This window comes from Grammomys surdaster, unplaced genomic scaffold, assembly GCF_004785775.1.
Source record: "Grammomys surdaster isolate TR1022 unplaced genomic scaffold, NIH_TR_1.0 66, whole genome shotgun sequence".
Classification (NCBI taxonomy): Eukaryota; Metazoa; Chordata; class Mammalia; order Rodentia; family Muridae; genus Grammomys; species Grammomys surdaster.
Genome location: NW_021604568.1, coordinates 13,463,519 through 13,477,589, shown reverse-complemented (window position 1 = coordinate 13,477,589; position 14,071 = coordinate 13,463,519). Strand labels below are relative to the sequence as shown.

Below are 14,071 nucleotides of genomic sequence, written 5' to 3'. Positions count from 1 at the left end.
GTCAAGCTAGAGTGAAAGGGGTTGGAGTGGAGTCCCAGGTCAGTGTAGCTCTTTGGGAACAGGGCTGGATCATACGATTGCTGCATCCACAAGATTCAGTAACATTGCAGACAGTGGGAGGGAGTCATGGATCAAACCTAGATTCCCTTGATAGGCACACAGGAAAGACAATACCAAGTCCTTCTACCATAACTCCAAGTCCTTCATAGTCTGTGGGTCAGAACACAGACCATCTACCAGGACTGCCCAGGGGAAGCACCTGGAAGTAGCATACTCCTTGCTTAGGAGGATGTGGTTTTACTTCTGTTTCTAAGTCTCTAACTCAAGTTGTGAAGCCAAGAGCATCCTGTTTCAGTGTCCATGGAGCCATAAACTCTCATTAAACAAAAGATTGGGATTCCAGAATCTCCCCTTGGAATCATCTCCATTCTGTTTTTTTTTTAATTTTTTATTAAACATTTTATTTATTTACAATACAGATGTCACCCCCTTTCCTCATTTCCCCTCCCTAGAACCCCATCCCATTCCCTTCCTTCTTTATGCTTTTATACCATTTTAATTACATGCATGTATTAAGGTCAGTTCTAGGTTGAGAGTATAGCAATACAATAAATGCAAATAGTCAAGGAACAAGCAAGACAATAAACACAAATAGTCAAAGAACAGGCAAGGCATTAAACCCAATTACATAAACACTCCCATGATCACTGTTTCTAAGGGCTTATCAGGATGACCAAAGTATCTAAGCCTACTTCCCTGTCCTAGCCCAAGGTCATTCTCATGTTTGAAGCCTACTTCCTTGTTCTAGCCTAATATTTAGATTCCTATCTGAGATTAGTTCTTTGTTCTAGCATAATATTTAGATTCCTACCTGAGAGTACTTCTTTGTTCTAGTCTAATGTCAGATTCCTGCCCGAAGCCTACCTCCTTGCCCTTGGACAATGTCATATTCCTGCCAAGCAGCCCATTTCCTTGTCCTTGGTCCATGTCAGATTCTTGCCAAGGAGCCCCAAAGGCTCTACGCCTCCCCCCTTTTTTATTTAATTAACAAGAATGAGCCTGTCTTAGGTTGTTCTGACAACAATGCCTTACATACCCATCATAGAATGTGCATTATCCAAAGCAATGCACTTCTGTCTTAGGTTGGTAAGGCTCTGTGCAGAATCTTACCTGTCCTTGGCTTGCCAGCCTGTTAATTTAATAACCCTGTCTGGGGGGTCCATTTTCAAGTTAAAGTCATGTACTTAGGCTGCCAACATGTTGATGTTGTTAAATTCTCCATTCTTCTGAATATAATTTCTAACTTTAGACACTTCCTTCCCTCAAACCCATCAGCTACCCAAATCTACCTGACAATAAAAGCCCTAAGGTCAATAAGACCATAGAAAACACCTATTCTGGGTGCCATACTAGACTTCAGTTGGAGAGTGAGACAGGCTTTTAGAAAAAAAGGGAATAGAGAGATAGAGGAAATGAAAAAATATCAAATAATATGATAAGAAGAGGATCCTGAGCTCATCTTCTAAGGTGCTGTGTTTGAGCAGCTCAGGTAGGTCATAAATGGAAAGTGAAGATGGACAAATTGTACAAGTTGGTGACATCCCATGTACCTGGGGAAGACAAGAGAAATAGGTCCCCAGATGTGACTCTCTCTTGCACTGCACAGCTTAATATGCAACACAGTGTTCAGATCCCAGAGCTCAAACTCAGAACCACAAAGATTCTTTACTTTTGCACAGAGCCTAAAGACCCACACAGAAAACCCATGGGAATTATTGGTGTGAGAGGACATGCTAGCCAATTTTTATGTCATGGTTTTGAAAGCTGATTTTCCTAGGCAAAGAGACAGGACATACCTGCAGAAAGCTGGTAGCTCCAGTGACACATGCTGTCAGCTCATCTGGTCTATTTCACAACTGGATGGAAGAATACACTCCAAACTTATTTCAACAACCTTGAACCCATTCCTAAGTTTTACCATGAAACCAATAACTAGGAAGCCATAGGTCCTGTTCAGATATGGGCATTCTTTAAGCCATTTTTCTAATGATTGTAACTGTTAGACCATTTTTGAAATCAGGAACCATCTGTGAAAACTTCTAGTCTGTCCTCTGCAGAAACACAGGAAGGATAAACTGAGTCTGGGAACTGAAGATCCAGATGACTAAGGATCTTCTGTCTCCTACACAATCCAGGAATCAGCAGATGGCTGCAAGTTCCTCCTGAGTTGTATTAAATAACTGTATCAAATGCTCTCCATTATGACTGCTAGAGGGTCGCATGTTTGATCTTGGATTGATGTGCCACAGATATGTTCAAAGAGCTTAGCATAGCAAGTTGATCGTAATATAAGAACCAGTGGCACTTGAGCAAACACCTAAGCCTCTCCAAATAGTACTAATGAGTTCCAGAAGGCGAGCAAGGGCAGAGGTGGTGGGGAGCAGAGCAGACAAAGGTAACCAGTAGCAGATGTATAGAGAAGACAAACAGTTATGAAGTGCCAAAGATGAGAGACTCAAGTCACTAGTTGCTAGAAGAGTTATAAAGGAATTGACAAGCCCTAGGGGCAGAAAATATAACAATATCAATAATAGGAACCATGATCTGATACTTGAGGCCTAGGTACCATGGCACTAGCTATCCCCGACTGCCAATACTACTATTTGCTGCTAGGAACAAAAAATTATACTAGCTTGAAGTGTCAGGCAACTAGAAATCAAAACCTCCAACATGAACACATAGAGCCAAAGTCCCTGATCTATGCAGCCTGAGGCCATGAGCCTCTAGCCCTAAGGACTCAGAGCTGTAAGCCTCAGGGTCTGTCAGTCCAATAAGCCTTTGGCTCTCAGAGACACTGGTCTGCCAACAGTAAAGAGACTCTTCACATCTGGTCACAGTGTCTGGATAGAGCAAACAGACTATTATTAGTAACAGTGGAGCGATATCTGCCAGAGGTTTCTTGGTTGTAAGTGACTGGGGACCTCATTTAGATCAGTTCAAGGAAAAGAAAGGGAAGTTATCATCTCACGGACCTTTCTAAATTAGGGATAGGTCACACTTCACACACAATCAGACTTGGGGCTCCATCAGTACTGTTAAAATGTGTTTCTTTCCTCTGTCAGAGTTCTATCATCTCCCGTGATGGCTTCAGATGATGGCTATGCTCAGCATAGACAGTAGCAAAGGACATCTGCTCTCTCTCTCCCTCCTAACAATCCCAGCAAGCCTTTGACATCTCATTACCTAATCACTGTGGTCAGAGTTGGGAACTCACTGGCTACCAGCCTGGATGTAGCTTCTCAGGCTACCATGAAGCCCATCCAAAACTCATGGACTGAGAGAGTGTTAGTTTGTCAGTGTCTGTGTTTGTCAGAACTTTCATCTTTTTTCACTGTGTGAATCACCTGATAAAAACTTAAAGGAAAAAAGGCTAGTTTTAGATCATGGTTTCAGAGTTTGTGGCACATGGTGGGCTGACTCGGTTGTTTTCAGGCTTGTAGTGTGGCATCGTTGTAGAGGAGATGGCATAGCAAACAAGCATTGCTCAGCTCATGGTACCCTGGAAGCAAAGAGGAGTAGCAGAAAGAAGCCAGATCAAGATATATCCTTCGAGGACATTCCCTAGACAACTCCCTTTCTCCCACAAGAGCCTGCCTTTTATAATTCCACCAACCAATGATATGCATAGATTCCGAATTTAGCAATGGATATTGGGACAGAATCCTCATGGTTTAATCTCTGGAAATACTATGACAGCACAACCAAAGATTTTTTTTTAACTAATTTCCTAGATGTCTCTCAATCCAATTAAGTCAACAATCGAGATGAACCACGACAGTCTGAACATATACAAGAAGTGATGTTGTTATAAAAGAAACATACTTGGTAGGCAGACCATAGCTGTGCACCATGGGGCTTATGGCAAGGGATCAATTTGCACACAATCTCCATTATATGCATGACCTTGATGCAACACAGAGAGAAGCCAGCCATCTTGCTTTTTTTTCCACTGCTCCAATATGGGCAATTTCTAGAAGTACTGAAGAAAAGCTGTGGATATTAAGAAGGTGAAATGCAATTTCTGGTTTCTTTGGAGATTCAGTTGTGTCATGTGCTATTTCTCTGGAGACTGTCTTATCAGAGGGCATTTTGCTGAAGCAGACATGTGGAAGTTTTGCTGAGAACAGACATGTGGTGTCTTCTGGAAGCCGCCTGGAAAGGGGGCATATTTTGCTGGAGGAGATGCTTGGGAGAACATGTGTTGTTTGGAAAGGATATAAGTATAACCAAACAGACTGTAGATGGTACTGTGGCATTGGTTCACCTTGCCACTCTTTGCTGGTCTTCTTTGGGCTTTGCTGATTCTGGTCTTCCCTGACTACAAGCTGTCTTCCCTGATCACCACTCATTGTGACTTCATAGAGGAAAACGCACCAAAGAGTGTCTTGTAATATTCCAGTGGCTTCTTGCAGCTTCCAAAGAGTTGGGCAGATTTAGCAGAGCCTTACGGTTTCTTCTGGATTGAACGGCCATTGCTGATTTGTGTATAGTGTTTACTTATAGATCGAGCTACTGCTGCTGATTCGTGTGAACTGAACTGACAATGTAGATTAGAATCACCACCAAAGAACTATTTCTAAACAGGTCTACACCCCCCTCTCCCCTGTTAACCTTTCCTTTCCATATCCTCTGGTGAGTGGTGGGCTAGAAGGGAGGTTAAAGCTTTTAAGAACCCTTATTAAAGTAGGTTTCAAAAAATCTAAGCCTGTAGGAAAGTAAGGATAAGTGTCCTGCCCCATAAAGAACTTGAGAGGTGCAGCCTACTAAAAAGGATCACGTGAATTCTGTGTCCTCCATTTGGTTCCCATGGTCTTTCCCCAGCCACGGGAGGGGCTCAGACCTCATCTACAAAGCTGAAAGCAGCCAAATGAGTCATCTTACTTTCTACAGGAAGGCCCAGAAACTAGGTCAATGGAGGAATTCCCAAGATCTTCATCACTGTTACTGAGACAGAAACCAGGGCACTGGTGTCATTAAGCAAGAATTATCATCAAGAGGAACCGGTACCCATAAGGCAATGCCAAATCTAAAGCCTAGACAACTAAAACATACAAGAAAGTAATCACAGCGGTCATAGATCACCATAGCAACGGAGAATGCGCTATGACAGCGTGAAGCAAGTGAGTAGTGAGAGGGTCAAGATGATCACTGAGAACATGGAGTGCAGCCATAACTGCCCACACATGAGCAGTAATGTCAGTGAGGAGCTCCAGGCCTTGCCAGAGCTGGGACCCAGGACCCAGGACCCAGGAAAAAGGACAAAGGACCCAGGACATAGGACCCAGGACCCAAGGACATGGGACACAGGACACAGGAAAAAGGAACAAAGGACTCAGGACATAGAACCCAGGACAAAGGACTCAGGACAAAGGACAATGGACCCAGAATCCAGGACACAAGACATAGGACCCAGGACAAAGGACCCAGAACCCAGGACCCAAGACATAGGACCCAGGACCCAAGACATAGGACCCAGGACACAGGACACAGGACACAAGACATAGGACCCAGGATTCAGGACCCAGGACACAGGACACGGGACACAGGACACAGGACACAGGAGGAACCATTCTCATGTACCCAGAGCAACACTGATCTTGATGTTGTCCTTCAGCAGGCTCAGTCACACCTATTGTTGCACACACAGGAAGCTGCTGTGATGGTGATAAGGGAGCTCTGAGCCTTCCTTATAAAATGGTCCATGCAGACGGCTTCCTGGTGCTGCCTATCAAGCCACAGCCAGCCTTAAAGAGTGGAAGCCATGTTTTATCTATGACATGGTAAGCACTATACTCTCTCTCTCTCTCTCTCTCTCTCTCTCTCTCTCTCTCTCTCCACACACACACACACACACACACAGAGGCATGCAGGCACATGAGTCAGCCCCTCCCACAAATTCAACAGCTACGGGTCAAAAAAGTGAAAAATATTCAGAAAATAAACTACATCCGTGCTAAACATGTGTGTTCCTGTTGTTCCTCAAACAGAAGTATAAAAATATAACTCTTAGCACATCACTAATATTGTGGCATATAACACTAATACCTAGTGTTATAGAGAACACAGAGAAAAATTAAAGCCCGTGGGAAGGTGATACAGATTGTATACTATTTCATACAAGGGAATTGATCATTCTCAGAATTTGGTATCCAAGCAGACTCTGGAATCAATTATCCAATAATTGATAATTATCAATTATTAAGTGGTTAATTTATGCACAAACATACACACAACTGCATATGTGTACACACATCTCTTGCTATGTGTTGTGTGCCGCATACAGTTGTTTTCCCAGAGGATGCCTCCAGGACCTTGCTAGTGTCAGGCCCATCTTGGACTCGTTAGCCAGCAGGACTGGCCTAGCGTATCTTTACTAAAGATAGAATCTTTACTACCCACATGATCTTAGTCTTCGACTGTTTTAGGTCCTCAGAAGTCAAAAGCCCTGTGGCCCTACTGGGTTCAGACTTTTTTTTTTTTAAATCAGACAGTGCGTTTAATTAAGTGACGAGAGAGCTGGTCCAGGAATGGCAGGTGGAGTCTGTGGAGTGAGGATTAGAAGCGAGGGGCTCCGGAATCATCTGGCATCTGCTCGATGTTGTATCTGTGGTTAGAAATGTACATGATAGAACACCAGAGATCTCCCGGATCCTTCGTTTGAGGTCACGGTCAACTATGGCCACAATGTAACACTTGTGCTGAGTTACTCTCTGTACAAGGCAGTCATCAGCGTAGGTTCCTTTGTGTGTACATGGCAATCGGTCAAATCACGGGTCCTTGGCAATTCTCAGTGCCACACGATACTGCTGTCCCAATTTCTCAATTTCAGCCATTACACAATCAGTTCTACAAGGGATACACTTGGCATACAGACAGTTCACCATCGACTGCACTAAGTCCAGTTTGGCCTTAATGGAAAAGTTGATGAAGTTGGTATCGACAAGGGTATGGTAAGGAGGACCCAGCTGTGTATTGTACTGGAAGAACAAGCAGGAAGGATGCTGGGGGACTTCTCTTTCCTTCAGCGCACTCAGATCTTTCTTCTCTTTCTTTTTAGGCTTCAACCTATCCTTTTCTTTAAGTCGTTCATCTCTCAGACTGAGCATTCGCTTCATAGTCGCATATTTCCTTGTTTTCTTTTGCTTCCCCAGGTTCACGCCGCACTCCTGTTTCTTCCGGAATCGGGTTCAATCTTTTTTGTTTGTTTTGTTTTGTCCTGTCTTGTTTGAAAACGACCTCACCATGGCTCAGGCTAGCCCAGAACTCTCAATACTGTCAATACCTAAGCCTTCCAAGTACCGGGATTCTAGAATGCACTACCAAGTCTTCCTCTTACCCCTGTGACTGGATCAACCTTAGGTGAATATCTAAGGAGCAGGGACTGTGACCACCTGAAAACAGGACAGTCCTCTGCAGGAAAACACTGTCCTGCTCCGAAAAGACATTCTTTCTGTAATACACATCAGCCTCTGGGATGTGTGTGTGTGTGTGTGTGTGTGTGTGTGTGTGTGTGTGTGTAAGAAATGCATCCAACAATGACTTCTAGCCTATAAGTATGTGCTGACACACGTACACGTGCATTTGCACATGCATACACAACCACTTATACATACACTAAAAAGAATATCACAGATATCATTGAACAAACATCTCATTTTCTCCTAACACATTTTAGTATATCTTTAGGAACCTGGCAATGAAAATAAATGATATAATCAGCATAACTCTCTGTACTTGTTGCCACATGTGTCTCTGGGCCCATTGTGCGTATGCCATCAGCTATGTATGAACATATATTTTCAGGGTAGTATCCAGAATATTGTCACTGGAAAGCAGAGAGGCACCAGCTGTGGCCGTCCTGTATTGCCGCAATCTCCCAAGCACTGGCTTTTGTAATTCCTCTTTTTATTTTCCATGACTGCACTGCAAAAACCTTACAACTGTTCTCCGTCTTGGTTCTTACGTTAATAGAACACTGTCGTGTTGGCCAGATTTAAATGTACTCACTTCCTCGTGTCAGCCCTCAGCAAGGATATCGAATTCCTTCGTTATTGTTAGCCCCTCGCCCATGTGCAGGATGTGATAATCTTCTTGATTGTATCTTTTTACCTCTTGTGATTTTCCACTGCATTTGTTTCCTTTTGGTGGCTTCATTTTCAGCTATGAACATTTCTTTTGTAATTTTCTTAAATGTTTATTTTCATCTTCCTTCCTCGGGGCTTTGCATTCTTTAAAACGCCAAAGCGCGTCTCCCGTTCAGACCAGACGCCCTGTTATGTGTCCCCTCTGACATGCAGAAAATTTCATCACTAAAGTGTTGCCTAGTCATTGTAGGAAAATACTTAAATGTATGCAAGAAAAAATAGGGATAAAACTTGCCCACAAGGGAGTTTTACACTACTTCATAGGCAGGTTTTCTTAATATGTACAAGGTTTGTTTCTTTTTACTTTGTAATTAATTAATAAGACTTTCTTAGTGGTCCGGGTAATTTTATAATGGCCAGGAAGGTTAAACTCCTTGAGAATGGCAGGAGATACTTAAGCCTGTGGAGTCCATGATTAGGAGTAATAATTGCTCCTTTCTTTTGTTTTTTTTTTCTCCCAGAGTACTGGGCATAGAACCTAGGACGCCATGCACATGAGGCAGATGCTCCGCCACTGAACGACAAACCTTGCCCTAATTAGCTAGTTTCTAACTGCAGAATGAAATCTTATAGTGCATACTTATAAGCGTTGTTAATTTCTAGATAAGATCAATTTTTGTTGTACAGGTGAGTTTTTATTTTGTTTACTTTTATTAGAAATGGTTAGGGCACCCAGAAATATCTGCAGTCGTGCACTGAAAACACTGCCCTTTAGCTGCTAAGGTTTTAACATTTTTATTTACCCTGTTTCAGAAAGCCATGCTTGGTCCTAGCCCCTGCTGCACTGATATACTATCACTGTTTCTTAAGTAAACTTGCTAACTGCGTGCAGAAAATGTTAAGATAAGATTATGAGCTAGCTATAAGAATAAACATACTTCAACAACAACAATAACACATTACTCCCAAACCCTCCCTCTGCAGGTAATCATGGATAGTTTGGTTTGTTCAGGGTTTTGCTGTTATCGTTTGGTCTCTGTGTGATCACATTTGACCAGTTACAATCAAGATTTTTCTATGTGAAAAATTAAGGGACTGAGAGGTGGCTCTGTGGATAAACCACTTGCCACTCAAGTCTGAGGACCAGAGTTGAGGTAGCCAGATCCCACATAAATGCTAGTTAGAAGTGGCTCCCATCTGCAACCCCTGCACTGAGAAAGCAGGAACAAGGTATCCATGAGTCAGTCTGACTGGCGGCTGAGTAGAACCCAGTGAGTTCTGAGTTCAGAGACAGAGACTGATTCAGTAAATAAAGAACGCTTTCGGAAGGCAGTGGACATTGGTCACTGACCTCCAAATACACATGCAGTCACACACGCAAACACACGTCTCCACACGCCATGAAAAGAGAAATGTCCTATAGATATTTCATAATCTGTAATGTTTCCAAGTGGGTTTGTTTCTCTTTGACTGTGTAAAGTGTTCCACTGTATAAATGCTGCAGAGTCAATGCTCGGGTTTTCGGCAAGTCTTTACTGTTTCTAGTTCTTCTCTGTCTATCCACACACGCTCTCACTCACGGCGTGTTACCACATCAGTTCCTGTGTCCTCTCCATCACTGGCAAGGGTGGCACCAGGCCCTTTCACCCTGGGAAGTTAGAATGGAGTCAAGTGCGGTGTGCGCCATCAGGTAAGTAGACAATCGCTGACACTATTGGGCAAGCGCTTTACAGGCCGAACCTCCATTGTTATGTAAACATCACAGGCTCCACTTTAGGGAGGAGTAAATAAAGCATTGCATGGTTAGGAAACTCATTACAATGAATTCCCTTTGCTCCGTATTATGTTTAAATCTTCTTAGAACTTCCGCCTAGACAGGCTAGGCAAGGAACACAGCAGACACTAGACAGTCTGTGACTCTGTAGATTTCCCCTCACAAATCTGGAGAGCATGGGGGATGGATGGGGGAGGTCGGATGGGATTGAGGTAGAGATCTCCACAGAGGACTCATGGGTATCTCTATCCTCCACAGAATGCCCTCTCCAGACAATCCTATACCTTCTTCAAGGTAGCAGAGAAATAGTGTATGTGATTCTTCAGGCAAAGCGACAGCAGCCTTCTGCAAACAGAAGTAAGGATGTCACAATCAGGAGATGACAAATCCAGCATAGGGCCACAGAGCAGCAAGAGAACTAACCTGTTCCAGGAACCTACTTTAGGGGATGTTTCCTTAGAAACCCTGTAGCCAGCAAGCAGCTCCTTGTACAGGCCTTGAAGTCCATCCAGTCCCACCCTCCCGCTCTGCTGGAGAGCATAGGTCTTTCAGCAGACAGGCTGCAAGAGAAGTAGCCCAAGAGTTCAAATCCCTGTTGAAAATCCCTCTACAGCACTTGCTTTCAGGGCTGATGAGAGTCCCACACAAACCTGCCAGTCCATCCCATTTCTCAGAACAGCTTCCTAAGCAAAGGCCTCCCAGCTCCCAAAATGGAGGGGGGAAGGTGAGCAACACGACTGAGCCAATGCTCCCGATGCCACACACAGCCCAAGTAATTACCTCAAAACACCAGTGACTCCTTGTCCAAGTTACATCTGTTCAAAGCAAAAACCAAAGCTACATGCAGAGGACCTAGATGTGCTGTCTAGGTTTTAGTGTTAATCTAACGCACCCAGAGTCATCTGGAAGCCTCTCGGTGAAGAATTATCTAGATCAGATTAGCCTGTGAGCATGTCTGTGGGGGATCATCTTGATGGCTACTTGACCCGGCCCACTGTGGACGTCACAGTTCCCTAGGCAGGGGATGTTAAACTATTTAAACATCCCCTATGAAAAAGGCTAGCTGAGTAATTGAGCAGCAGGGATATGTTTCTTTCTCTCTCCTCTTGACTGTGGATGTCCTGTGCCTTGGGTGTCTGCCATGACTTCCTCAGTGATGAGGTATAACCTGGAACGGTAATACAAATAAACCCTTCCCTCTTCCAGGTTGTTTTTTGTTGGGCTTTGTGTCGCAGCATCAGCAGTGGAACTAGAACAACCTTCCCTCTCTAGGCACCTTTCTGTAGACTCTGAGGAAAGAGTCACCCCATTCCATCAAGTCGCAAAAGAGAAAGGATTAGGCGCAGGCAGAGAAGCAAATATGAAAAGGTGTAGGAAAGGCTAGTCCCAGAGCAGTGAGTTGATAACAGATAGAGTGTCCCAGAGCAGTGAGTTGATAGTAGATAGAGTGTCCCAGAGCAGCGAGTTGATAGTAGAGTGCTTCACAGGTTTCCTAACATGCTTAGAAACGAATGACTGTTCTTGAGCAATCTAGATAGGCTGGCGCTAGAGTAAATAGGGTCAGAGTCATACGTACAGCTTACTAGATCCTCTGACTTCAAGAGAAACCGTGGGTGGAGGTATCCTGCAACTATCATGAGCATGCAATGTATGCCCAGGGGTTCTCCTGTGAATCTCCCACCCACCCACCACCCTGTTCCACCTTAATCCACTCCTCCCACTGCCCGGGAGTAGATAAGGCTGCTGAGGTGGGAAAACCAGCTCCATGAGCAGGTCGTTCTCCGCATCACCAAAGCCAACTGGTAATTCTCCAAAAGGATGTTTGCTTTTAGCCACAAACAGGAACCTTTAAGACAAAAACTTCCCTGAAAGATGTCTGTTCACATAGGCGGGAACCATGGTGTAAACAGGGACAGTTCTGGGTCTGCACAGAGATGGGCAATGCCTGCTAGGTGACCTAGGAAAGGGGGCCTCAGGCTTCCCTGAGTGTCATTATACTGGCCCGCTAGCATCTCTAGCTTGGGTGACTGACACACATCTCTAGTCAGTTTCTACTCGATGGCCACAATGATTGTTCCAAACAAATTCAATCATCACCCTCTCTCATCTAAAAATATCCCAACAGCTCCCACTGCCTCCGGGATGAAGTCTTTCACCACCAGCTGAACGGTCTAGCCTGTGCCTCTCTCCATTCACTCTCAACAGCACACCCTCCCAGAGGAAACATGCTCAAACACAGGACTCCCGTCTTCCACCCAGCCACCCCTCCCCATCTCCTTGTCTGACTCAGTCCAATCTCTGCCTCAGTTCTCAGATGTCTACTTCCCCACCTATTCTTCTCAGTGCCTCAGCCCAGCTCAGATTCTCCCACTGGGAAACTGTGTCTTCACCTATCACTGCCCTGGTGCTGTTGGTATCGGCTCTAATCTCCTCGTTCACTACTCTGTCCCCAGCTCTACCAGTTTGATCACAGTTTAAAAATATATAACTATTAAATGAAAGAAAGAATGAAGAAGAGAATCTATCATTATTTTTATTTTGGTGTCTCCATGCCTCCACTGGACCAGAGTTGGGGGGGAGGGGGGCGGGGAAAGTTCTTAACATGTGTCCAGGGAATGTGCTAAGACAGCAAGTGAGGACCCAGAGATGAAGAGTGAGCAGCAGAATCCCCCATGTATCCTGGGACATCTGATGACATTGGCTTGGGCCAGTCCCCACTTCTCTGCAACCAGACCTCAGCCTTAACGGCATCTTTTCTATACAACTCAGCTGCTGCTTCTTGGCCCCTGAAGCTCAGGCTCTGATATAGAGAAAGCCCAGAGAAGTATGGCTAGAATTCTCAGGGCCTCCCCAAGCATAAGAGAATAAGAGGGTAGTGTGTGGGTATGGGTGTGTGCACACCTCTCTGTGTTTTTGTGTGTGCAAACATACACAACATACAGCAAGCCATGCTTGTAACCATATGAATACTAAAGAACCCAGCCAGATAATTCTATTTGTGTTCAAACTCTTATGTCCAGTGTGTCCTCAGTTTGAACTTGGTAAGTGGAAAAACCACAGCTTGGTTCCAGGAACCAAGACACCCCCCACCCCCACCCCTCCAAGTAACAGCCACTCCACCCTTGATAATGGAAATGCCCAGTGTTAGGTCCAGGGCAAATAACTCAAGTTATACCAAAGCTTATGAAGTTAGCTAGAGTTTCATGCAAGCTATGCTTTCTAAAATGCCAAACAATCATGTAATTGCCAGGTTAGAAATGCCCTTACCCTTTCGAGGCCAGCCTGGTCTACAGAGTGAGTTCCAGGACAGCCAGGACTATATAGAGAAACCCTATCTCGAAAAAAAAAAAAAAAAAAAAAAAAGGAAATGCTCTTACCCAGCTCAAACTGTATAAAAGATAAGGCTGACACCAGCCCAGCACCTCCCACACCCATGCATTGGTTGGAGAGGTTAGAGAGGTCTGAGCATGAGCTAGATCAAAGACTCTTTGCTTTTGTTCTGTGGGGACCCCAGGTCCTGGCTTAACAGAAAGACTCTTACATCCACAAAGGACAAAGGATGTGTGGTTTTTATTTGCTTGCTTGCCTGCCTGTCTGCCTGCCTGCTGCCTACCTGCCTGCCTATTTGCTTGCTTGCCTGCCTGCCTGCCTGCCTGCCTGTCTGTCTGCCTGCCTGCCTGCCTGCCTGCCTTCTTTCTTGCCTGTCTGCCTCCTTGCTTGCCTGTCTGTCTGCCTGCCTGCCTGCTGCCTGCCTGCCTGCTTGCCTGCTTGTTTCTCTGCAGCTGGCTGCCCAGTGATCTAAGCAGCTAGCCCCTGGACAAACTGCAGGAGTTAGGCCACGCACCTCTCTCTGGCTCATCTCCCCAAGTGCTATCACACTGCCTAATCCTGGCTTTGTTTCAAGTCTGATATCAAATGTTCTGTACTTGCCTCTGTCATGGACCCTGAGCTGGAACCTCCCTGGAAGGTTGATCCTGGGAGCTCCCTGTACCCTGAATCTTCATGCCACCAGCAGATCAAGGTGCATGAGAGAGATTCTCTGCTTCTCTTCCTGTTCAAGACAGCTTGGCAATGGCTAACCGCCCCCCCCCCCCGAGGCTCCCCACCCCACATTCCCCATCAGTGGTGTCTGCTAGCACCAACCTTGCAGCCT

The 14,071-nt window shown here is 44.9% G+C and overlaps 1 pseudogene; it reads right to left on the bottom strand.

The window, feature by feature from the left end:
- Nucleotides 1-6,615: 6,615 nt before the first annotated feature.
- LOC114625607 lies at nt 6,616-7,205 on the bottom strand (annotated as a pseudogene).
- Nucleotides 7,206-14,071: the final 6,866 nt, after the last annotated feature.